General features: G+C 38.7%; 1 long non-coding RNA gene across 1 annotated transcript; it reads left to right on the top strand.

The window, feature by feature from the left end:
• Positions 1–18,542: 18,542 nt before the first annotated feature.
• Positions 18,543–18,930, top strand: LOC109827497. Its single transcript, XR_002243449.1, has 3 exons — positions 18,543–18,553; positions 18,690–18,792; positions 18,869–18,930. It is a non-coding gene; the product is annotated as an uncharacterized LOC109827497 (long non-coding RNA).
• The last annotated feature ends 3,565 nt before the right edge of the window (positions 18,931–22,495 follow it).

Genomic DNA, 22,495 nt, shown 5'->3' with positions numbered 1-22,495 from the left:
GTGATTATTCAACCATCTTTTTTGTAATATGTCTGTTTTGCACCAACTCGAAAAGGTTGTTGGATTTAAATCTAATTAAATCTATTTGTGTGCACATATAATTAATCTGTATGTATTGCTATCATTCAGGATATATAACTCACTAAAGTGATCAATTAATTTGGGTTAATGGGTATTTAAATAAATTATGGGGTTATATGTGCAGATAATAGGTTGTAATTGTAATTTGATGAAGGGCCAAATTACAAATGTACAACACCTATAAATAAGGGGTTATGGTCCCTAATCTAGGGTTACATTCTCTAATTCTTCGCACCCCCATCAAGAGAGAATTCTTAAGAAAGAGAATCCCTAAGATTAGAAGATCAAAAACTCATCTCAAGTCTAATCTATGGATTCAGGTATAAGCTTCCGCTCTTAATGTTTAATCTCTATGATTTAATCACGTTATTTACTAACAAGTGGTGTCAGAGCCACCCGTGATTAATTCTTAGGGGTTTAAGTTCTTAAAAATTAGATTTTTTTTTTATCTTAAAATCTCTGGTTTGGATTCAGAACTGTTCTCGGATGAACAGTATCATTTTTTATTTTTCGGATGAACAGTAAAAAATTAACAGTAAAGTTTTTTATTTTTTGGATTTTTTCTTCGATTTTTTCTTGGATCTGGATCAAGAAAATTCATTTTTTTCGATTCTGGATCTAGTTTTGAAATAAAATCGAGAAATTTTTTGTATCTCTGTCTGTTTGGTCGTCGGTTCCCGTGCTCCTCGCCGGCGAAGTGTCGCTGGCGGCCTCGCTTTCGACTCTGACGGCGACGGCAGCGTTAGGAAGCCCTAGGGTTTCGATCTTTGGGTGCAGGAGCAATGGCGGCGGCGGTTTCCGATTGAAACCCTTAGGGTTCGTGCGTGAAAACGTGGCGAAAATTAAGGAGGTGGTTACCTCAAATTTTGGCGAGGCTTGAAAGCTTCAAATGAACTTCGCGTTCATTCTAAGGTGAGCCTCGCGCTCAGTTCTAAGGTGAGCCTCGTGCTCAATTCAAACGAACTTCGCGTTCGTTCTAAGGCGAGCCTCGCGCTCAGTTCTAAGGTGAGCTTCGCGCTCAATTCAAACGAACTTCGCGTTCGTTCTAAGGTGAGCCTCGCGCATAGTTCTAAGGTGAGACTCGCGCTCAATTCAAACGAACTTCGCGTTCGTTCTAAGGTGAGCCTCGCGCTCAGTTCTAAGGTGAGCCTCACACTCAATTTAAACGAACTTCGCGTTCGTTCTAAGGTGAGCCTCGCGCTCAGTTCTAAGGTGAGCCTCGCGCTCAGTTCTAACGAACTTCAAGTTCGTTCTCAGGTGAGCCTCGCGCTCAATTTAAGTCGAACCTCGCGTTCGTTCTCAGGCGAGCCTCGCGCTCGATTCAAACGAACCCCGCGTTCGTTCTCAAGTTGAACCCTGCGTTCGTTTTCAGTCGAACTTCGCGTTCATTTTTTCAAACGAACCTCGTGTTCGTTCTCAAGTTGAACATCACGTTCATTTTTTAGACGAACCTCGCGTTCGTACTTAGGTGAGTCTCGTACTCAATACAGACGAACCTCGCTTTCGAAGTTAAGCGAACTTCGTGTTCACTATGGTTAAGCCCCGGCTTCTCATATTATGGGTCCACTTTGGTATACTTAATTTATTCAATTAAGTTATGGGCCCTAACTAAGCAATGAGGCCCTATTTAAGCTATGAAAATTTAAATTAATTTAATTTAAATTAAATTTAATTTGGTTTTTTAATCAATTATTTAACTCAAATATTATAACACTAAGGTATTAAGGTTGTCTCTCACTCCAATTAATTAATTAAAACAAGAAGTTGCCAAAGTAATCTCTCTTGTGTAGATTGTTCATGAAGAATGTGAGATGTTTGTGTGTATGCATTCGTGTAAATATTTAATCGGTCCAAAGGAAGGTTAATATTTATTTAGACTGCATACACATCTGTGATGATAAACGTGTGATAATTATAAGGTTTACATGTGAATAATGAATCGATCCAAAGATAGTTTTATTATTTAACATGAGTTATTGTAATTATAAGGTTTACATGTGAATAATGAATCGATCCAAAGATAGTTTTATTATTTAACATGAGTTATTATCAATGTTTGATCATTGCAATAAGGTATCACTTGCAATTAATATTACTGTCCAAAAACTTGATATTAATGTTGTGCCAGATATCTTGGATGGGATTTGTCATTATTTAAATTTTATTGATTACTAATTATGGTTATTGATGTGAACATTTTTTGTTTTATTTCAGCTAATGCATCTGCTGTAATAATTTCTGCTAACATCAACTCAATTCCCATGCTAAATGGGACAAACTTCAAGGTTTGAAAAGAGAACATATTAATTATTCTTGGCTGCATGGATCTAGACCTTGCATTAAGAATTGAACAACCCTAACCTCTCAATACGGATAGCACTCCTGATGCAAAGAAGGAGTATGAGAAGTGAGAGCGTTCAAATCGCATGAGTCTTATGATCATTAAGTGCGACGTTCCGAAAGCCTTCAGGGGTATAGAATCCGAAGGGATTACTAAGGCTAAAGATTTCCTTGCCGAAATTAAGAAACGTTTTGCAAAAAACGATAAGGTAGAAACAAGCATGCTTTTAGCTCGCTTGATTTCAATGAAGTATAAGGGCAAAGGAAATATCAGGGAGTATATTATGGAAATGTCTCATATTGCTTCAAAGCTTAAGGCACTTAAACTCGATCTTTGTGATGAGTTATTAGTGCATCTGGTTTTGTTATCTCTTCCTGCACAATTCAATCAGTTTAAGGTCAGTTATAACTGCTAAAAAGAGAAATGGACTCTAAATGAGCTCATTTCATACTGTGTGCAAGAAGAAGACATGTTAAAGCAAGATAAGACAGAAAGTGCTCATTTGACCTATGCCTCTAAGGATAAGGGCAAGAAAAGAAAGAATGATAATGAAGCTGCTAAGGGTCCAGTTCAGAAGAAACAACATAAGGATAATCAGGGTTGTTTCTTCTATAACAAGCCTGGACACGTAAAGAATGATTGTACCAAATATCACGCCTGACGTGCTAATAAGGGTATGTTCCTTACTTTGGTCTGTTCTGAGGTTAATTTAGCTTCAGTACCTAAAAACACTTGGTGGTTAGACTCTGATGCTACTACTCACATAAGTGTTTCTATGCAGGGTTGTCTGAGCTACCGAAAGCTAAGTGATGTTGAAAGACACATCTTTATAGACGACGGACAATCGGTAGATGTGGAAGCAATTGGGCACTTTAGGTTGCTATTAGGAACTGGTTCTTATTTGGACTTAAAAGATACTTTTGTAGTACCGTCTTTTAGACGGAATTTGATTTCAGTTTCTGTATTGGACAAATCAGGTTATTCTTGTTCATTTGGAAATAATCAATTCAGATTATCTTTTAATTCAAATATTGTGGGAACTGGTTACTTGAGTACTTATAATAACATATATTTGCTCGATACAATTGCTTCTTATAATGAATCCTTGCATGTGGAATCACGTGGTACTAAGCGTAAATTAAATAAGAAAAATTCGGTAACATTATGGCATAAGCGCTTGGGTCATATCTTAAAAGGTAGAGTTGAGCGTCTTGTGTCTGATGGCATTTTGGATTCCCTTGATTTTTCGGACTTCGACATATGTGTTGAATGTATCAAGGGAAAACAGACCAAGGTTAAGAGATTAGGTGCCAAAAGATCTTCATATGTCTTAGAATTGATACATACAGATATTTGTGGACCATTCCCTATAGCATCTTGGAATGGTCAATAATATTTTATATCATTCATAGACGATTACTCACGTTATGGTTACCTATATCTCATTCATGAAAAATCTGAGTCTCTGGACATGTTCAAAGCCTATAAAGCTGAAGTTGAGAATCAACTCAACAGAAGAATTAAAACCGTTAGATCTGATCGTGGTGGTGAGTACTACGGCAGATATGATGGTTCAGGTGAACAACGTCCAGGACCGTTTGCTAGATACCTAGAGGAATATAGTATCGTCCCACAGTACACCATACCGGGTTCACCTAGCATGAATGGTGTAGCTGAAAGACGAAACAGGACTCTTAAGGATATGGTAAGAAGTATGATCTCTCATTCTTCTTTACCAGAGTCACTCTGGGGAGAAGCACTTAAGACAGCTGTTTGTGGAAAAATTTACAGTAAAAAGAAATGAAGGAAAATTGATCTGTATTCCTTTAATCTCAATTACAATTGGATTTCTTGATTACAAAAGAGAAGAGAATGATCTGGATTCTCCCCTTTGTTTAATTCTGGGTTCTTCACGGTGGCGATGGAGTGCCTCCCTCGAATGCTCGCGTCGAGTTTGCTCTCCGTTGACGATCCGAACGTCTTGATTCACTGGAACGATATCTTCTCCTCACGATTTGACATTGTGAAGAACTTGCGTGGCAAGTTTGAAACTCTGGACGAGTTGATAACTCTGGACGAGTTGGAAACTCTTGAAAAAGAGTTGATTTGAACCGAGGATCGGTTCTCAAGCCAAGGCCGAAGGCTTCAAGGAATGGTCCAAAGGATGAATGCTGATCTCTCAATCTATGATGCTCCAAGATCTCCCCCTTTGCTGCCAAGAAGTTCCAACAGACCGAACCCTGAACTGAATTGATTTTTAGTTATTTATAGGGGATTAAGGGGTGTAACCACCTTCTTAATTCGCTCCTAAGTGGGGATAATGGGATGTAACCGCCCCTTAAATCACTCCTCAGTGGAGTTGTGATCCCCTCAGATCGTGAGAAACGGTTTTGAAACTATTCAGCTCGTGTTTGAACGAATCAAACGCAAAATCCGCGTTCTGAGGTAAATTCTGCGTTCAAACGCAGTGTCCAGAAGCTTGAACGCAGTGTCTGAAAGCTCGGACGCAGCGGCTGGAAGCTGCGTTGGCATCTTGTTGGAAGCTGCGTTTGGCGGCTTGGAAGCTGCGTTTGGCAGCTTGGAAGCTGCGTTTGGCAACGGATGGAAGCTGCGTTTGGCAGCGGTTGGAAGCTGCATTGGCAGCTTGTTAGAAGCTGCGTTGGCAGGATTTAAGAGCTGCGTTTGGCGGCTTGGAAGCTGTGTTTGGCAGCGGATGGAAGCTGCGTTGGCAGCTTGTTAGAAGCTGCGTTGGCAGGATTTAAGAGCTACGTTTGGCAGCTTGTTAGAAGCTGCGTTGGCAGCTTTGGAGGCTGCGCTTGAGCTGCGTTCGTGGCTATGAACATGGTGCGTCTTGATGCTGGTTCGCGGGGAGGACTTCCACGTCTTGGTTTGAAGAGACCGTCGATTTGTAGTCTCTTTCTGTCAGAGCGTTGCAAAGATCGTCATTTTGTAATCTTTGCTTTAGCTCTTTGATATGTGAGAGTCGTCAGATTGTAACTCTCGATGTTGATTGTGAAGGCTGTTGATTAGAGCTTTCATCAGTTGTTGCGAAGGTCGTCAGATTGTAACCTTCATCAGTCTACATAAAAGTCCTCAAATTTTAACCTTCTGGAAGTCGTCAGAGTGTACCTTCCATCATCGGTGTTTTGATGGGGATCAGCTATCTATTGTGATTTTTAGACAGCCTACAGAGTGTACCTTCCATCATCGGTGTTTTGATGGGGATCAGCTATCTATTGTGATTTTTAGACAGCCTACAACAGCAGCTTACATTCTGAATAGAGTACCAAGTAAAGTAGTTGCTAAAACACCTTATGAGCTTTGGACTGGTCAAAAGCCCAGTTTAAAGTACTTACATATTTAGGGATGTCCAACTGATGCAAGGCCTTATAGGCCAAATGAAAAGAAATTAGACTCCAAAACAGTTAGCAGCTACTTTATTGGGTACTCTGAACGCTCTAGGGGTTATAAGTTCTATGATCCCACACTAAGGAATATTTTTAAGACTGGAACAGCAACATTCTTTGAGGATATTGAGTTTGGGGGGAGAAATAAGGTCAGAGACATTGCTTTTGATGAGGAATTGGCTTCAGATCCAATTCATACAGTTACTTTTAACAATATTCAGGTTCCTATACCTGTTGTTGCTCAAGAAGTAAATTCGGAACCTCAAGATGACAATGTTAAACAACTCCCTGTTCTAGAAGAACAAACTCAACAACCTCAAGAACCAGTGCCATTAAGGAGATCCACGAGAGAAAGGAGAAATGCTATTTCGGATGATTATATTGTATTTCTCCAAGAACATGAGGAATGTAATGGAATGTTGGAAGATGATCTAATCAACTTCCTTCAGGCCATGAAAAGTTCTAACTCTCAACAGTGGATTGATGCCATGAATGAAGAGTACAAGTCTATGCAAGACAATAAGGTTTGGGAACTTGTCTCATTGTCAGAATGTGCAAAACCAATTGGTTGTAAATGGATTTTTAAAACCAAGCGGGATGCAAATGGTAATGTGGAGAGGTATAAGGCACGTCTTGTAGCTAAAGGCTTTACTCAAAAGGAAGGCATTGATTATACAAAGACTTTCTCTCCGGTTTCATCGAAAGACTCTTTCAGAACAATTATGGCACTTGTTGCTCATTATGATCTTGAGTTACATCAGATGGATGTTAAAACTGCATTTCTCAATGGTGACACTGATGAGATGATTTATATGGTACAACCAGAAAACTTTGTGTCAGGAGACCCAAAGAATATGGTTTGCAAATTAAGAAAATCTATCTATGGACTCAAGCAAGCTCCTCGTCAATGGTATTATAAGTTTCAACAAATAATTATTTCGTTCGGTTTTGAGATGAACATTATTGATGACTGTGTATATCACAAGTTCAGTGGGAGTAAGTATGTTTTTCTGGTTTTGTATGTCGATGACATATTGCCTGTCACTAATGATATAGGCATGTTGCACGAAACCAAGAGATTTCTATCAAAGAATTTTGAGATGAAAGATCTTGGGGACGCCTCTTTTATATTAGGAATCCAAATACATCGAGATCGCTCTCGGGGAATTCTTGGATTATCACAAAAGAGCTATATCGATAAAGTACTTAAAAGGTTTGGCATGCAAGACTGCAGACCAGGAGACACCCCTGTGGCTAAAGGAGACAAGTTTAGTCTAAATCAGTGCCCTAAAGGCAACCTTAAAATTCAGAAAATGCAGAAGATTCCTTATGCTTCGGCTGTAGGAAGTCTAATGTATGCTCAGGTATGTACGCGTCCGGATATTGCGTACATTGTTAGGATGTTAGGCAGATACTTAAGCAACCCTGGTATGGATCATTTGATAGCAGTCAAAAGGGTTATGAGGTATCTTCAGAAAACAAAAGATTATATGCTCACATACAGAAAATCAGAACAGCTGGAGGTCATTGGGTACTCTGATTCTGATTTTGCTAGATGTCAAGATAGCAGGAAGTCTACACCAGGCTACATTTATATGTTAACAGGAGGAGCTATATCATGGAAAAGTGTTAAACAGACACTCATAGCTTCCTCCACTATGGCAGCAGAATTTATAGCTTGCTATGAGGCATCCAATCAAGGAATATGGCTATGAAATTTTATCACGAGACTGCGTATTCTGGAAAATATGGAAATACCAATAAGGTTATATTATGATAATAAATCTGCAGTAATGTATTCCAATAACAACAGGAGCTCAACTAAGTCAAAACACATTGACATTAAGTTCCTGGTTGTAAAAGAAAGGGTACAGAGTGGACAGATATCCATAGAGCACATTGGGACAAACTCCATGATAGCAGATCCTCTTACTAAGGGATTACCACCCAAGGTCTTTCATGAGCACACCGCTCATATGGGTGTGGTGATATTAGAGGATATCATGATTTAGTCCAAGGTCTTTCATGAGCACACCGCTCATATGGGTGTGGTGATATTAGAGGATATCATGATTTAGTGGGGGTTTGTAATTTTTTGGTGCTTTATGTTTGGTTGTATTGTCTGATCAGAATAAAATATTTAGTTAAGACACTCTGATACATTATTTTTGGTTTTGACCTCACTAAAGTAGGACCAGTTAAAAATAGACATGTACTGATCACATTGCATGTAATTTTCATGTTGCACATCCATGATTGATCTATGTCGTTTGATTATATTGGTATATGTGATCATTGATGGGTCGAGTCACGATAAATGTGACAAAGGCCGCTTTGATCCTATATTGATATAGTTAATGGACGAGATTGTTTGGAAATACCTTTACAGTGACAGCGGTTTTGAGCTCATAAGGTTATACACACTTTAAGGAGTCATATGGTGTCCAAGTGGAAGATTGTTGGATTTAAATCTAATTAAATATATTTGTGGGCACATATGATTAATCTGTGTGTATTGCTATCATTCAGGATAACCCACTAAAGTGATCAATTAATTTGGGTTAATGGGTATTTAAATAAATTATGGGGTTATATGTGCAGATACCAGGTTATAATTGTAATTTGATGATGGGCCAAATTACAAATATACAACACCTATAAATAAGGGGTTATGGTCCCTAATCTAGGGTTACATTCTCTAATTTTCTCACCCCCATCAAGAGAGAATTCTTAAGAAAGAGAATCCCTAAGATTAGAAGATCCAAAACTCATCTCAAGTCTAATCCATGGATTCAGGTATAAGCTTCCGCTCTTAATGTTTAATCTCTATGATTTAATCACGTTCTTTACTAACAAAGGTATGATATCCTTGTGATATCTTGTTCCTCTAATTCTAAGGTCTAACTTCGCCTATTGTATTTCTCTGTTCTTCCCCTATCTCATCATGCATATTCTTTGTCTATTTTTTTAGTTACTCAGAAAAAGAAAAGATAAAAACACTCACCTCTTTTGTTTCAAAAATGCTAATCTGGCTTCAAATCTGTAAAACTAAGGAGACCCATCTCATCAGGATCTTTTATTCAGAGTGCATGTACGTCATGTAGCTGGCTAAAAGGCCAATTTTGTCACTATGTTTGGGCTTCATAATCAAATTGCTCCTCGTACTTAATTTTTTCTCGACTTAATTGGTCCCTGCGTTGGGACTTCATATTCAAATTGGTACCTCTATTTTATTTTTTCACAAATTTGTCCCCGGGGCTTCGTGCTCAAATTGATCCCCTAATTTATTTTAATTTTTTGTGTTTTATAGTAAACTCCCAATAACTTTCAACATCACCCTAAATCCCTCAATAACTTTCAAAAATCACACTAAACCTCCAATAACTTTCAAAATCATACTAAACCCCTAGTAGCTTTCAAAATACACACTAAATCCCTAATAACTTTTGTAGAAAACTCCCAAAGTTAACATTGTTACATCTGACTCCGCACATACAACTCATGCTACTTAAAAATACCAAAATACCCCGTAAATTATTAAAAGTCCCTTCATGAACTTTTTATATTTTCAATCCTAAAAATAGAAATCTCTCACTTTTTTGTGATTCGTTTTCCTCTTACCCGCTCATGTTAGGGTCACAAACTCTAATTGTTTTTTAACTTTTGCTGACTTCTAATTTATAGTGGTTATCTGCAAAATATAAAAACTTATAAGGGATTTTATGCAGTTCCAAAATTTATTGGGGTTTAGTGTGATTTGAAAGTTATTAGCATTTTAGTGTGATTTTGAAAGTGATCAGGGGCGTAACACGATTTTTGAAAGTCCTTAGAGGGTTTAGCGTGATGTTGAAAGTTATCGGGAGTTTACTATGAAACTTTGAAAGTTGAAATAAGGTAAGTGCACCAAGTTAAGTATGAAGCCCTATTACAGAGATTAATTAAGAAAAAAAGTATTGGGGCCAATTTGAGTATAAAGCTCAAGTACACTAACCAAATTGAGAAGTATGAGAGCCAATTTGAGTATGAAGCCCTGGTACACTGACCAAATTAGGCTTTTATCCATCGTAGTTCGATTAGTACCACAATCTTGTTTGAATTGCATCATGTCATCCTATAGACGGTAAAAAATACCTCCGTGTACTTGCAAGAAATCCGCCTGTAAGGAGAAGTCGCCCAAAGCCACGGGAATTCACCCTTTATCACAACTCGCCCGACCGAGTCTGTATTCAAATCCGCCAGCAAACCTCAAGGCCGCCAATATGGCCAGGTATCTGCTACCCCACGTGCTGAGGCGGGCTTTCCCACTCCTCTCGACTCGAAGGGAGAGGGCACAGTACTCTAAGACCGTCAAGTGGCCGCTCACAGTACGAATGATTGGGCAGGTGTCGAGTCGACCTGAACATTCATAAATACAGCTCACCTCGGCTGTCCGAATCAGGAACTGGATCCGCCGGTATTCGGCGAGCTGTCCAAGCCCACTCGAGTACCGGGAACCCGCTTTCCCACCTCTCTCGGCCTGAAGAGACGCTCACAGTACAAGTGATCGGACAAACGCTAAATCAACCTGCACCCTCATAAATGCGACTTACCTCACTTGTCCAAGCGAGAGGCGAGAGCCGCCGGCGCTCGGTGAGTTGGTCAGATCCACTCGAGTATCTGACAGCCGTTGTCACACGTACGAGGAGGGGCTTTCCCATTCCTACGTAACGTGATGCAAAACACGGTTCCTCGAATGACCGCTCATGGTACAGGTGAATAGCAGGATATCTCTGAACAATGTATGGTCACATCCCATAATTCAGGGAACAGCAAAACTGCCTCTCTTTCATTTAAGAGCCTCTTCCAACAACCTTTAAAAGAGATCAGAAAACTTGGGGAAAAGAGGATCGAGACCAGGCTCTCTGCATAATTTTTGCATAGCAGCACCATTTCCTAGTTCTGAGCCCTAATCGCTGGCGAACTAGAAGATCCGAACTCTATCGACTCGAGCTTCTACTGTGTACTGAAGCTCCCCAGCAACCTCGGTCGAACGGTCCAAGGGAAGCAGACTCGACACGAGCATCGAGCGAAGCATCCTGTAGCTACCAAAAGTCCCCACACTAAACAAAGAGGGCATTCCCTCTGCTTCTGTTGTAATTTTTATTTATTAGTTTGTAATAAGCCTTCTTATCAATACAAACGAAGTTCCCTGTTTTCGGGAGATCAAAATTTACACCTACACATCCTCAAAGTGATAGTTGTGTCAACCCCATTTAAAGCGTTAATTTTACTCAGGTTGAGATTTACCTCCCTAAAACACACAAGAAAATCTAATAACCAAATTTATCTCATAGCTAGTATGTAAAGCAAGAAGAGTGTTGATGTTAAGTGATCACACGGTCAATTATATTCGTGGTTGGATAGGGATGAAGTTGATGAGGGGATGCTTCCTTCCCCGAATATCCAGTTCTGAGTTGGGTTGCTGAAAAGCCTGCACATGCAGAAACACGTGAGAGGACAAGGGCTGGTTCCCCCGTGATTCCTCAGACGATCAAGTCAGCTGGTGAGCTTGAGTGGGGAAAATAAAGAACTGTGAGAGTTCTTGTGTGTGCAGTATAATTTGTACATTACTCTGAGAAAATCAGATCTTAAGATCCCTCGAATGAAGGAATAATACCTCTTATTTATAGTAGTGGTATAAGGCCGGGGCAGAACCGTCATTGTGGTCGAGCACAGGATGACGACAAAGAAGCATGGGCTGACAGTCGAGTCAGCTCCTGCTTTACAGGTGTCGGCTGGCGACTGGAGGAGAGATCACCTCAGTATTGAATGGGAAGTGATCGGAAGTATGGCGGTGCCTACGTGGTCCGATGAGTCATGAAATACTATCGGAGCTAGAGGCATGATGGCACTTGCCAAGTATTAACTGTAACGTCGACGTTGTCAGTGGGGGGATCTCGAGGCCGAAGTCATTTAGCTTGGCCGAGAAGTAACGTCTTTCGAGTCGTCATCGGGAGGCGTCGAATAGCTGGTTGACTGGACTAGCTGTGAGTCGTCTTCGACAAGAGGGTTGACTAGTACCGCCTTTCGAGTCAACATGAAGGAATGTCGAGTCGGCTGAGTTGTAACCCCTGTGGGTCCCGATCGTCAATTTGAATGGGACATTGTATGCAGAAGTACACTCGTCCGTTGTTGACAAAGAGTTGCACTTAGGTGATTGAAAACATCATAACAAAGAGCATAACAAACTAATAAGCAAGAAATTAATAAGCACAACCAAGCAATATATTGATATTTCAGCCATAAAAATAATGATTTATCTTTAGATTTCTCAGCGTTTTTATTTCACCTAAGCCTCTCTAAAATTATTATATAAATAAATAAATAAATAAGACTTGTCATGTATAGAAATGTTTGCATCACTTTTTCATGTTAATTAACATGAACCTTATAGTAAAACATGATATATCAAAATATACAAATTTTAAATGATACTTTTTCCTTGGATTTTCAAATTTAAATGATTACTTAAAGAAGCCAGGATAACAAAGAGTAACAATAAGCACTTTATAATTGGCTTTTTAAGTTGTTTTTGTTTTTGGCGGACACAATTGTCACATGTCAGTTTTAAATCTCTTCAAAATGCAGCGATTTCACTTTTACTGTTTTATAATATTATGATTTAACTGAACTATTTCATATCAAAAGCATAGTAGCGCAGTTGGCTAGCCTTTGAACGAGTGGTAGGTCCAGAGATCGATCATTTGAGGCAACGATGATGAAAAGTGCTTAGTGATTTGATTGGCTTCTGTCACTTCGTCATCCAATTTGGATGAAAGTAACAATCTGAGCTCCTCAATAATCTTTTTTTTTTTTAATATCTAGAGGAATTTTGCCTTTTTTTTTTCTCCTCCTCCAGGGGACTCTGCACATTTCTTCTTGCTGTATGGAAATAGTTTAGAGGAATTTTGCCTTTTTTTTCCTCCTCCTCCATAGGACTCTGCACATTTCTTCTTGCTGTATGGAAATAGTTTTAGAAAACTAGTATGGCTACACTAGTAGAAAAACGACCAATCTAGACGGAACAATCTAGACGGAAAAAATTTCCGTCTAGGTTGAATCAAACTAGACGGAAATTTTTCGTCTAGGTTGATCCGTCTAGTTTGGATCAAACTAGACGGAAAATTCCGTCTAGTTTGCCAAACGAGACGGAAAGGTCAACCTAGACGGAATTTTCGTCTAGGTTGCCTCAACCTAGACGGAAATTTCCGTCTAGGTTGACCATTCAACCTAGACGGAATTTCCGTCTAGGTTGAGGCAATTTAGACGTAAATTCCGTCTAGGTTGAATAGTCAACCTAGACGGAATTTCCGTCTAGGTTGAGGCAGTAGTCAACCTAGACGGAATTTCCGTCTAGGTTGAGGCAATTTAGACGTAAATTCCGTCTAGGTTGAATAGTCAACCTAGACGGAATTTCCGTCTAGGTTGAGGCAGTAGTCAACCTAGACGGAATTTCCGTCTAGGTTGCCTAGGGCAATTTAATGCCCTAGTCCAAGCCCCCCCTCCCCAGTCTCCTCTTCAATTCTCCATCTTACTCTCTCCCCCTAACCCCACTTCTCCCGACCCCGTCCTCCGGCCTCCGACCGCCTCCCCCCCCCCCCCCTCGGTAGCCCGCCCCCTCCCCATTCCGACCACCCGTCCTTTCCCCGACACCCTTCCGACCACCCCCTTCTCCCCTCCCTCCTCCGGCAGCCCCCTCCCCCTTCCTCCCCCCGAGCCTTCCTCTCCTCCCTCCCCCCACTCCCGCCTCCCTTCCGACCACCCCCTCTTCCGACCACTTTCCTTTCTCTCCCCCTCCCCCTCGCAGCCTCCCCCTTCCTCCCCCTCCCCGTGCCCTTCCCTCCCTCCCTCCTCCCCCGTGAGGCTCCCGCCTCTCCGACAGCCCTCATCCTTCCCCCTCCTCCTCGGCAGCCTCCTTCCCGCCCTCCCTCCCCTCCCGACCACCCCCACCCGAGCCCCCTTCCTCCCCCTCATCCCCTCGTCGGCACCCTCCCTCCGCACAGTTCCGTTCATTTCATCTGCCTAAAAGGTATGTTTTTTCTACCCGAGCGTTTAGAATTTTTAAATTATTTATTATTTATTGTTGAATTTAGTTTACAAACCCTAATTTATAAAAAAAATATACGAGTTCAATTCTGAAAACCCTAACTTAACTACATGTTAATTTATTTGAACAACACCAGTAATCATATTTTTTTTTAAACACTTATAAACCCCAACTCATTTAAGTTTCATTCGTGCTATAAGTATGTGTGATTATTTAAGTTTGTGATGTGAAAATATGTGAAATAAATTTTTTTTAAAAATAGAGTGATATATAACACATTATAAATTTTTATAATATGTTATAATCCAATTTAGGTGAACAAAAAAATAACGTTATCCCTAGACTTCCGTCCAATAATTACATCCAATTATTTGGACTTATAATATATGATGTACGACTCAGATTTGGGTAGGAGACGAAGTTTTCTCCCAAAAATGAGCGTTTATTTTATATTATAAGAATAAAAAATTGGTACTGAAATTCGTAATTATTGGATCTGTCCTTCTCGGACGGGTTAGGAATATAGTTGTGCATATATCCAACTTTGTATACTTTGTATATTTTCATTCTTAAAAGTTTTGGCAGCACCTATTCGTTGTTCTCCGTGTACAATAAGCGTACGTTGTTCTGCGTTTCGGGTTATTACCGATACGCATAATAACATCCGCACGGTGTACAGGGAGAACAGCGGGTAGGTGCTACCGAAATTTTCAAGAAATGAAAATATACAAAGTATATGAAGTTGGATGTAGGCACTACTATATTCTTAATGGATAGAAGTCTTCCTATGACAGCCGCAAGATTAGTGTAATTAGTTTCTACGTACGTTTTATATATATATTATGTAGATAAATATTCATATTGTTAAATGATATATGAATGTATGTTTGATGTGTGTTGAATGTATAAGAGTAATGGATGTATTAGTAGTTGTGAGACTAATCGTATTTAATAATTATATATAATTTACAGATGAGGATAATTCCTGATAAATCATGGATAGATATCCCTAGGCATCGTAGATTTTATGACACACGATACAAGGAGAGATGTGAAGCCTTCATGCGTTATACGGAAATGAATTCGAGAAATTTAAGAAGCGGTGCTATGTATTGTCCTTGTTGTAGGTGTAGGAATTTGAAGCTGCTGAATAAAAATGATATACAGATTCACCTAATAAAATCAGGTTTTGATGAGAAATATAAATACTGAAACTGGCATGGGGAAGGTATCACTAAAGATGAGGATCCAAATATGCATGTTGGTACGTCCGGTGGCCAACGAATAGATGACACAGAAACATTGTTGAATGATATTTTTCCTCGACCTACAGAATATGATGTTGATGATAATGTCGAGGATGATATTGAAGACAAAAGTGAAGATGATAACGAAGTTGAAGCTGAAGAGGTAGGAGGTGTCGCGAGTGTCGAAAATATTGATGATATGCATTCCTCCGCAGAAATAAAGCGAATAATGGAGCTACTAGAAGATAGTGAAAAGGACTTATATGAGGGATGTACCGAGTACTCCAGATTTTCATTTATGCTAAAACTCCTTCATATTAAGACACTTAGCGGTATGTCAGATAATTATTTTGAAATGCTTCTTGATTTGCTTCAGACTGTAATACCTGGAGGAGTGAATAGCATACCCCAAACAACTTATCAAGCTGAGAAGATTGTCTCTGCTCTGGGTCTTGATTATAATAAGATTGATGCATGTCCGAATGATTGTATTTTGTACCACAAAGCCAATAAAGACCTTCAAGAGTGTCCGACATGTGGAGTTTCTAGGTGGAAACAGCGCACAAATTCTTCAACAAGGATTACACCGGAGACAGGGATAACACAGAAGAAAATTCCAGTCAAAGTGCTTCGATATTTTCCATTGGCTCCTAGATTGTGAAGATTATACATGAACAAGGAAACGTCAAAGAATATGAGGTGGCATAAGGATGATCGAGTAGACGATGGTAAATTGAGACATCCTGCTGATGCTTTAGCTTGGAAGCATGTTGATAAAATTTATCCTCGTTTTGCCGAAGATTGCAGAAATGTAAGACTGGGTCTATCAAGCGACGGATTCAATCCATTTGGGGTAATGAGCTCTGGCTGGTCTACGTGGCCAGTTGTATTAATGCCATATAATTTACCTCCATTGCTTTGTATGAAACAGCCGTTTATGATACTTTCATTACTGATACCCGGTAAGCATGCTCCGGGAAATGATATTGATGTCTACTTAGAGCCTCTAATTGATGAGCTAAAACAATTATGGTCTGAGGGTATTTTAGCATATGATGCCCATTTAAAAGAGTCGTTTAGATTACGTGCTATTCTACTATGGACGATTAATGATTTTCCAGCTTATGCTAATCTGTCAGGGTACTCTACGAAGGGCAAGTGTGCTTGTCCTGTATGTGGTCCAGAATTTGAAGCTATTCAATTACCACATAGCCGAAAGAGTTGTTATTGGTTTAATCGAAGGTGGTTGCCCTTGAGTCATAAGTACAGAAAATTATCAGCTAAGTTTGATGGCACAGTTGAGAAAAGAATGAATCCGCGTCAACTGACAGGTAATGAGATCGTTCAATTACTTGAGGGGTTTCCAAAAGTTGTGTTTGGGAAAAAACGCTATTCTAAATTTAACACGCTCGGAGTAAGAGATTACTTAAAGTTAAAAAAGCCATTGAAGCGTAAGCGAAAGGTCCGTAAAATGCAAGTTGAGGACGAAGCCCAAACATTACCTAGAGGATGGACTAAATTTAGTATCTTCTTTCAGCTACCTTACTGGCAGAATCTAAAAATCCGACACAACTTAGATGTTATGCATATTGAGAAAAATATATGTGATAACATAGTATCAACTCTCCTACAAGATGCAAACAAGTCGAAGGATGATCTACGAGCGCGCCAAGATCTGACTGCTTTGAATATCCGAAATGATTTGCAAGCTCAAGATGTTGGCCTTAAAAAATTAAAGTTGCCTCCGTCTCTTGTTACAATGTCAAATGAGCAGATGCAACGAGTTTGTAAAATTCTCAAATCGGTAAAGTCGCCGGATGGTTACTCTGCTAACATTTCAAATAATGTCCAGGTGCAAGAGAGAAAACTCTTAGGTCTGAAGACATATGATTATCACGTTCTTCTCCATCAATTGCTCCCTGTTGCAATTCGTAACAATATGGATAAAGAAGCGTCGAAGATTATTATTGAGTATTGTAGACTTTTCAGAAATTTATGCTCTAAAGTCATAGATGTAGATGACTTTAAGAAACTTGAAGCCGATGTCCGAGTTACTCTATGCAATATGGAAGTAATATTCCCTCCTTCATTTTTTACAATTATGGTCCATCTTACCCAGCATCTTGCAAGAGAGGCTAGAATCGCCGGTCCTGTTACTTATCGTTGGATGTATCCGATTGAAAGGTAATTTACGATTTTTCTTATATTTATTAATTGTATACGTGTTTTTAAAATTACCATGCTAATAATTAACTTTTATGATTATAAGATACTTGGGCTGCATGAAAAACAATGTTCGCAATCGAGCTCGTCCCGAGGGCTCGATAGCTGAAGGATACGTGGCTAACGAATGCTTTGTGTTTGCATCATGTTACATGCGTAAGAAGAAAACCACATCTTAAGCACCTCAAAAGGAGAGCAAGCGTGAAAAATACCCGAGATCTCTCTTAGATCAAATTCATGCATATGTGTTGGAAAACCTTGATATGTTCGAAGACTATCGAAGGTAACAAATAAAATCTGTAATATAGATGAGAACTATTCATTTTACATATAGTTTATCAATACAAACTTATATATTGTTTATATAGGCGACATCTGGAGAAGCTTAAGAATGAAACAACCGGTAGGAATGCAGCGCACAATATTCAGAAAAGACATAAGAAAGAATTTTCTGATTGGTTAAGATTTGATGTAAGTGTTTTACAATTAATTATTGAACATTCATAATATAACATCGCCTAAATATTCTCAAATTGTTTGTCTTAGGTTGAAAAATCACTTCTTGATGATACTACATTACCAGATAAAATTATTATCCATGCACAACGTCCTTATCACGAAGTGAGACGTTATAATGAGCATTTGGTGAATGGATATAAATTTTGAATGTTAGAGACCGATGATAGGAGAGTAACTCAAAATAGTGGGGTCATGGGCTTGTTTGCTCAATAATGTTTTTCAAGTATAAGAGATCAGAATCCAATTCTAGCTGACATATTATATTATGGCCAATTAGAAGATATCGTTGAGGTAATTTACGGGTTTGGTAAACCAAAACAATGTACTTACACGATGTTCAAGGTTCGGTGGTGTCCTGCAAAAAAGCAAAAGGATCATTATGGATTTACACTAGTCAATCTTCACCGAGAAGTATATACGGATGAGAAATTCATTTTCGCAGAACAAGCTGATCAGTGCTTCTATGTGAAAGATCCGAATGTCATGTATGATTGGGTGGTTTTGTACAAGGAGCCAAGATCTGTTGTTCTTCCTAATAACAATGAAAAAAATATTGAAGAAAGTGAAGATAATTATAGTGAACCAATCGGTTCATCTGATGATGTTTGGCAAGAATTCTCTTACGCACAGAATGTGACGCTGGATGTAGGTATGAACCTGATATGTTACACCACATTATCGATTTTTATCTTATCATAATAAAAACAATAATGCATTTCATAACAACATATCTCATGAGCATGTATACAATTTTTTCTTAACGATTGTCTTTATTATATTTGCAGATGAGGAGGAGGATGAGGAGGCTCTTTGACCTGGAGGGTGATCGCTCACGGAGTATCACCCCAGGTAGTGGTGCTGATGATCCACTACCATCTCCGGATGCAGGTATAAAAATTAATTAATACTTTAACATGTTTTATAAATTTTTAGTTATCTAGCTCATAGTGTTCATTTGTTGTAGATGCTGGATATTCATCACCCGGCCCCTCTGATGCAGCACCAGAACCATCCCCCGACGCAGGTATTAAATATTTAATAATTGATAATGTTCAATTAAAATTTAATATTAATGATTCTTCTTTCTTATGTAGATTTGTATATTATATGATATATTATCATGTTGTTATTATTGTAGGTGCTAAGTCAGATCACATAGAGGGACGACGTGGCGGAGGTAAGCCTGATTCTAAACAACCGCCAAGAGGAATGAGGGCCATTATTAGGTGGAATAGTTCTAATTTGCCCGTTGGTCCTTGGTCGACCCGATTGAATGCATATATTGGGGTTCTCGTGCGTAGAGCGACCATTATCAACCCTTATTTTCAATTTCGAGAACTACCATGGAGCGCATACGAGGCGATATGGACAGAGCTTATGGTAACTACATATTGCTATTTGCGCTTATGGTAAGTGCATATTGTTTTAGATTTTCATTTATTAATAATTAGTAACTGATATTAAATTATCCTTACTAAATGTGTATGTAAATCTACAGGACTGCTTCTGTCTTGAGGACTTTGAGGGGGCTTGGAATTATGTGTTTAATGTTAATGTTGAAGCAGTCCTCAAACAATGGAGGCATGAGATCAAACATGAAACCTATGACAGGTATGAGGAGGACTGGCAGAGGTTTTTAAACCTCGATGACCGAGTTGATGAGATTCATTTCACGGCTCTCCTCATGTATTGGGACAGCGATGCCGCCAATGTTAGTTTCATGAAATTTAGTTTATAATTTTAAGATATTATTTCATTTTATATTTACAGATTTTTTTTTTAAAGAATAAATCCACGAAGGGGTCAGAAAATAGAAGAAAGAAGCTGCATGACCATCACTTGGGCTCACACTCCTACGCCAATCTCGAGGATGTTTATTGTCAGGATACGGTATATATCATTTAAAGATTTAAAAGATCTTAATGTTTAGTATGATTATGAAATCTCAAAATTTATAATATGACAGGGGAAATCATTAATACCGATACACTTGAGGGCAAAAGCGGCATATGGTACTTTCCGTGAACAATATAGGGGTGATGAGAAGAATCGGGATAAGATCACGACAAATCTCGAGTTTGTGGTGAGACTTATACATATCTTGAGTAGTATTATTAATTCTATTTTGTTAACATTACGAGGAAACGAGGAGAACACAAATAACATTGTCTTTACCATGAAATAATTATATATTTGTGCTTTAGGAGGGATTTGAGGCTGCATCAAAGGAGAAGTTTAATATTTATTTCTCCCTAATAATAGGAGAGGAAGATATCCTCTGCATGGTGTCGGAGATTCACCCGGTATAAGCATTAGATCGTCCACAGCATCCTCCACACCATTTACATCGACGAGAGCAGCCACAAGCAGTTTCCAGGCTATGCCATTTGTCGCACGTATCTCTGCGTATCTAATTGACAAAATTGACCCGGAGCTGCATATTCAGGTGACTAATGAGATGACTAGAGTTGCGCTGACGGCAAACTCGATGGACGATCTCATGGGGTATGTTATACAATATTTAAGCGGTGCGATTCCTTATAGCGCGTATGGTGGTATCATACGGATCATTAGCTCGATTGGCGATAATTCCGGCGCTAGACAGAGTAGTGCTCAGGTACCTTATTTTTTCTTATATTTATAAATTCATTTTTATCTAATATGTTATCAAACACCACATAATGGTTATTTAATTAAACATTCAGAGTTGAGATAATGGAGGGAGCAGTACCCGTTCCCGTAATCGGGATAGAGATACCCCCGCCGACGACGATGGATGAGGTTTTTTTATTTTTAATGCAATAAATAGTTTTATTTGTTATAACACTACATTTATTCATGTCGTGTATCATATCTTAGTCATGTGCATTGTTAGTATATATGTTGTTGGATGTGTATTAGACAGAACTGATTGATGTATATTTTGAGTTGGATGGTTGGATTTGTACAATGTGTTGGATGTGGTTATATTTGGTTTTTGGATGGAATTGTTATGAATTTTGATTATAATTGGATGGTTGAATGTATTCACGTGTACAGTATTTTCTGGATGTATTTATTAATGTAATTGTACAGGAAAGTATAAATTGTAATTAATTTTTTTTTGCTGGAAAAAAGGCAACCTAGACGGAATTCCGTCTATATTGAGTCAATCTAGACGGAATTCCGTCTAGGTTGTGAAAAACCAACCTAGACGGAAATTCCGTCTGGTATAGCAGACCAGACGGAATTCCGTCTGGTCTGTCAAACTAGACGGAATTCTTTATTCCGTCTAGGTTGACTTCCGTCTAGGTTGATCAACCTAGACGGAATTCCATCTAGTTTGACTCAATCTAGACGGAAACAAAATAAACCATCCAAACTAGACGGAATTCCGTCTATATGAACTAATCTAGACGGAATGTGGATCAACCTTGGATTTTCAAATTTAAATGATTACTTAAAGAAGCCAGGATAACAAAGAGTAACAATAAGCACTTTATAATTGGCTTTTTAAGTTGTTTTTGTTTTCGGCTGACACAATTGTCACATGTCAGTTTTAAATCTCTTCAAAATGCAGCGATTTCACTTTTACTGTTTTGTAATATTATGATTTAACTGAACTATTTCATATCAAAAGCATAGTAGCGCAGTTGGCTAGCCTTTGAACGAGTGGTAGGTCCAGAGATCGATCATTTGAGGCAACGATGATGAAAAGTGCTTAGTGATTTGATTGGCTTCTGTCACTTCGTCATCCAATTTGGATGAAAGTAACAATCTGAGCTCCTCAATAATCTTTTTTTTTTTTAATATCTAGAGGAATTTTGCCTTTTTTTTTCTCCTCCTCCAGAGGACTCTGCACATTTCTTCTTGCTGTATGGAAATAGTTTTAGAAAACTAGTATGGCTATGACTACTCTAAAAACACCGGCGTAATGAGAAAAAATCCGTAAAAATTTATTGTTCTGAGAAATAGTCCCATTTTTCATATAGAAGTAAATAAGTGGATTAAAGATAACATATAAAAATATTTTACGTTTGTCTTCACTTGTAATATCTCAACATCCATTTTTAATTTTGATGTCCTCAATTTTTCTCTTCTTTTCTTTTCTTTTCTTTTCTTACCAAGAGAAAGGTACCCTTCGTAGAAGGTAACAACTTAAGATGCCATTCATTTGTTTACTGCGTTCTGGCCCACAGTTGTAATATTTGCACGAAGGTGGTCGAGTTTTTGCTTCCATGGGAATTAACCTCACGTACGGTTGTCTATTTAATAATTGTAGGCAGTGAACGGTGATTAATAAGGCAGGCTTAGTACAATATTAAGTACTAAAATGTGAATCAAACCTTCGACATGAATGAACCCCACTTTTACCAGTTTTTAAGAGTAAATAAAACCAAGTTAAGTTGACAAATATAATATTAAACGTCTGTCTAATTTTGAGAACATGCGACATTTTTACCCATCACACATCGATTAAGTAGCAGGGATAAATTCCATTGAAGTGGTCGTATTACAGCTAGTGGGAGTAATTAGTTATGATTAGCCTAGCAATCGCGCCGGATTCCTTAGTATATTCTATCTCTATCAGTTTAAATTTCTCCATGAGCTT

Source organism: Asparagus officinalis, unplaced genomic scaffold, assembly GCF_001876935.1.
Source record: "Asparagus officinalis unplaced genomic scaffold, Aspof.V1 AsparagusV1_Un270, whole genome shotgun sequence".
NCBI classification, from domain to species: domain Eukaryota; kingdom Viridiplantae; phylum Streptophyta; class Magnoliopsida; order Asparagales; family Asparagaceae; genus Asparagus; species Asparagus officinalis.
Note: the sequence above shows the minus strand (reverse complement) of the source record. Positions and strands in the feature narration are given on the sequence as shown.